Here is a 5,164-nt window from a genome sequence, read left to right as displayed (position 1 = left end):
TGGAGTCCGTTCGGGGCTACGGAGAGGGGAATCCGTTGCCATCATCATCATCAACCATCCTCCATCACCAATTTCATGATGCTCACCACCGTGCGTGAGTAATTCCATCATAGGCTTGATGGACGGTGATGGGTTGGATGAGATCTAGCATGTAATCGAGTTAGTTTTGTTAGGGTTTGATCCCTAGTATCCACTATGTTCTGAGATTGATGTTGCTATGACTTTGCTATTCTTAATGCTTGTCACTAGGGCCCGAGTGCCATGATTTCAGATCTCAACCTATTATGTTTTCATCAATATATGAGAGTTCTTGATCCTATCTTGCAAGTCTATAGTCACCTATTATGTGTTATGATCCGTTAACCCCGAAGTGACAATAATCGGGATACTTACCGGTGATGACCATAGTTTGAGGACTTCATGTATTCACTATGTGCTAATGCTTTATTCCGGTACTCTATTAAAAGGAGGCCTTAATATCCCTTAGTTTCCATTAGGACCCTGTTGCCACGGGAGGGTAGGACAAAAGATGTCATGTAAGTTCTTTTCCATAAGCATGTATGACTATATTCAGAATACATGCCTACATTACATTGATGAATTGGAGCTAGTTCTGTGTCACCCTAGGTTATGACTGTTACATGATGAACCGCATCCGGCATAATTCTCCATCACCGATCCATTGCCTACGAGCTTTCCATATATTGTTCTTCGCTTATTTACTTTTCCGTTGCTATTGCTATCATCACTACAAAATACCAAAAACATTACTTTTGTTACCGTTACCTTTTGCTACCGTTACCACTACTATCATATTACTTTGCTACTAAACACTTTGCTGCAGATACTAAGTTTCCAGGTGTGGTTGAATTGACAACTCAGCTGCTAATACTTGAGAATATTCTTTGGCTCCCCTTGTGTCGAATCAATAAATTTGGGTTCAATACTCTACCCTCGAAAACTGTTGCGATCCCCTATACTTGTGGGTTATCATGGTTGCCGAAGGGTGCCCTATATCTTTCGCTAGGGTTTTCCGCATCCCCATCGCAAGTGCGGCGCCATTGTCACCGCGCTCGTCGCCTGGTCCGCTCTGCTCCCCCTCCCCCTTGTTTGCTCGTTCACGACGGCGGTGTGGATGGGGTCCCGTCGCGTGGAGAATCCCCCCATGTCGCTGCCGGCCCCGGCGGCCGAGTGCCAGCGCGAGCTAGATCTGCGGGCGCAGGCGCTTTCCAAGATGCCGACGGGCCAGGCGGTGGATGGGGGTTGGGGGCCGCCACCTCCCTGGTGGCTCGCTGAGCAAGAAAGGAAGAAGCAGGAGGAGCGCGAGCGCAAGAAGAAGAAGGAGGAGTACAAGCGTCGGAGTTTGGAGCAGAAGAATGAGCTCAAGAGGAAGGAGTCCCAACACTCTCTCTACGGCGAACGGATCGGGGATCCCTTTGCCAAGAAGCAGAAGCAGAAGCGGGGGGGGGGGGGCTCGGTAGAGCCCAAGGGGGCGCCGTTTGCCTTGACGGGATGGACGTCGGCTTCGAAGGGCTCGGCAAATGCCCCTATCCCTGTGGAGGAGACTGACGGGCCGAAATGCTTCAAATGCGGGCGGGTGGGCCACTATCAGAATACATGCCACTTCAAGCCTCTCTGCTTCGTTTGCCATGAGGAGGGCCATGCATTGGCGCACTGCCCTACGTGTGGTTGGCCCCTGATGCTGCAGATCATGGGCAACACCATCCTCGGTGAGGGTTTCTTTTGCCTTCCTTTCATGGAGTCGGAGGGCGAGGAGGTGCGTGCTCAGTTGGTGGCGGATGCGACTGTCATCTCTGCGGCGCCCGACACGCTCTCGGTGCCCATCTTGGAGGCGGAACTCCCTCACCTCTTCGAGGGGGAGTGGGACTGGAAGGTGACGACGATCGGCGACAACATGTTCTCGACTGTCTTCCCCAACAAGGCCATGCTGCGGATGGCGACTCGTAGCGGCAAGCTCTTCCTCTCCCTCAATAACATCATGGCCGAGATCAAGGAATCCCTCCCGGAGGAGCCCAAGGCCGAGATGATGCCGGACGTGTGGGTCAAGCTGTGGGGCGTGCCTCCCAAACACCGCCGTGAGGATAGCCTCATGGCCGGGACCGTCATGATTGCCCGCCCCATGGAGGTGAATAAGGCGTCGCTAGTGGAGCTCGGGCCGGTGCGGATGCGCTCCGCCTGTCGCTCCCCGGCCAAGCTGCGTGGCTACGTCCAGCTTTTGTTCAACAGTGAGGGCTACACCATTCGGATGGAGGCCGAGGCGGACGGACTGCGGGGTGCAGCGCCCCCTCCCCCTGCTAGCTTGGACAAGGGTGTGGATGGCAAGGACAAGGATCATGATATGAGCATGGGTGAGGACTCAATTGATACGGCATCGTGGGACAAGCTCAGTATCAAGGACAAGGACTCGGCGGCAGTTGCTCCTACAGGGGGCGGTGCGACTGACCAAGGGGCGCTCCATGTTGGAGTGGGCAGCAATGAGACGGAGTTCAACCAGTACGGTTCCAACATGTCGCTCGGGCTCGACGTTGACAAGGGCGTCACGGCCTCCTGCGACTCGGGGGGGGGGGGGGGCGCTCGATGCTCGTTTCTCCGGCGGCTGCGGATGCGGGTGGGGTGCGCGTGTTCGAGGCATGCTCTCCTCCTCCGCTTGCGGCCGGCATCGTCGGTGGAGGGAGGCGGGTCCTCAAGAAGACGGCGGGGCGCAAGACTCCCTCGGTGGCGCTGGCGAGCCCACCGTCGGTCCGTGCGAGCACGCATGTCTCGCACCGGCCGGTGGCGATGGCGTTGGCATATCTTGGAGGTCAGGCTGGCGGGTCCTCGACGCCCACTCCTCCCCCCTCATCGGATGCGCTTTGGGCGGCGGTGTCCAAGACAGTGCCCATCTCCACGGCCAAGCGCTCCAAGGTGGTGGTGGCGACGCCATCGTCCCTGGAGTGGACCAACACGCGCCCAAAAGGAGCCAAGGGCAACCTCCCCTCGCTGCAACACGCTCAGCTTCTTCTGGCCCGGAAGAACATGGAAATTGAAGGTAATCCCTTGCCCCGCTTTACGATTTTCGACGACTATTCATATGAGCGTTTAGGTGGTATTCTGGAGGATAGTGCAGTAGATATGTCGAACACGGGCGAAGCACGCGAGCTTCTGTCCCTCCTTCATTCGAAGGAAATCGCGCAGGCAGCGATAGCGCAGGCTGCTGCTGCCCGTGTGGCGCCATCAACAGAATAAGCAGGGGCTTCTCTAGAGATAGTTGCGCGGCCTGTACAGGGGGACACTTCAGCAAGGGGAGTGCCGTCCCCCTCAAACCGCTGTCCTCCCAAGACACGGTGCGTGGCCAAAGCGGTTACCGCTCGGGGTATCCGTCTCCGCATCCGCATCCACATTATCTAATGCGTTTCATATTTTGGAACATCCGAGGCTTCGGCCACGCTGGGAGGTGGACCCAGTTGAAGGAATACATTCGCGAAGAAGGGATCGATGTAGTAGGCTTGCAGGAAACTATGAAAGCGGACTTTACCCATCAGGACCCGCTTGGTATCGACCCTTTGGAGTGTTTTGCGTGGCAATGGGTGCCCGCGGTGGGTCATTCTGGTGGTCTTTTGCTTGGTGTCAACCAAGTCTGCTACGAGGTGCTGTCATGGGATGCTGGCAGGTTTTTCATCTCTGCCCACGTGCGCCACCGCGTGACCCTGCGCGAGTGGGAAGTCACTGTGGTTTATGGCCCAGCCGACCACTCGCGCTCACAGGAGTTCCTAGGGGAACTTCAGGTGAAGGTAGCGACCTTGGGTGCGCGAAACCTGCCACTGCTTGTGGGTGTGATTTCAATTTGATCCGCTCGGGAGTGGATAAGAATAATGGGATCATTAACTGGACAAGGGTGTCCATGTTTAATAACGCGATTGCGGCAATGGCCCTTAGGGAAGTGGCTCATGTAGGGGCACGGTATACATGGACTAACAAGCAGTTAACTCCGGTTCGGTCAGTGCTAGACCGGGTTTTCATGTCTGTGGAGTGGGAAGTGTTATTCCCATTATGCTCCCTACAAGCCGAAACGAGGATTGGATCGGATCATATCCCTCTAATCTTCCTCTCCAAATGGGAGTCATGTGTGGCCCGGCTAGGGTCCCCGCGTGGGCCTATGGAGTTTTGGATTTCCGCAAGGGCGGGAATGCGAGCGGCTCTCAAAGGCTGGGGGCCAATCAGGGCCGCGAGGATAAACTGCTCCGTGCTCGCATGACTGCGGAACTGGCCCGGATGGATGCGATTGCGGATTCGCAGGGCTTCTCGGAGCAGGAGTGGGCTCAGCGATACGCGCTGGAAGGCCAAGTCGAGTCCCTCCTTAGGGCTGAGGAGGAGTATTGGCGTAGACGTTGTGGCATCAAGTGGACGCTGAAGGGTGATGCGAATACCAAGTATTTTCACGCTTACGCAAATAGCCGGTGACGTAAGTGCGCCATCCTAAGGCTGCAATCTGAGCAGGGGCTCCTTTTGCATCAACAGGACATCGTTCGCCACATATACGATTTCTACATCAAGTTGATGGGCTCCAGGGAGGAGTTGCACGCGCGATTGCGGGCGGATGTTTGGGACCCAGCGTTGCGGGTCTCGGATGAGGAAAATGAGGGCCTAGGGCTGGCTTTTCTTCCTCGGGAGATTGATGTGGCAGCCCTTGGGATGAAATCGGACACTGCCCCGGGCCCTGATGGTTGGCCGGTGGCAATGTTTAAGCGTTTTTGGTATGTGCTCAAAGGGCCAATTTTCGAAGTGTGTAACGGGTTCATGCGAGGTTGCGTAGACATCTCATGCTTGAACTTTGGGGTGCTTTCTCTGATCCCCAAAGTCTAGGGTGCAGACTGTATTAGAAAATTTAGACCTATAGCGCTCATTAACGTTCCGTTCAAAATCTGCTCTAAGGCTTGTTCCACACGTCTCTCTCCGATTGCTCATCGTATCATTAGTAGGAATCAGTCGGCTTTTATCCGTGGTCGCAACATTTTGAAGGGGCCGCTCGCCCTCCAAGAGATTGTTCACTCGCTCAAACACTCTCGACAACCAGCCATTCTTTTGAAACTGGATTTTGAGAAGGCGTACGACCGAGTGAACTGGGAGTTTCTCCGACAAGTCCTCCTGGACAGGGGCTTCTCGT

The sequence above is a fragment of the Triticum urartu genome, chromosome 7 (genome assembly GCF_003073215.2).
Source record: "Triticum urartu cultivar G1812 chromosome 7, Tu2.1, whole genome shotgun sequence".
NCBI lineage: Eukaryota > Viridiplantae > Streptophyta > Magnoliopsida > Poales > Poaceae > Triticum > Triticum urartu.
Note: the sequence above shows the minus strand (reverse complement) of the source record.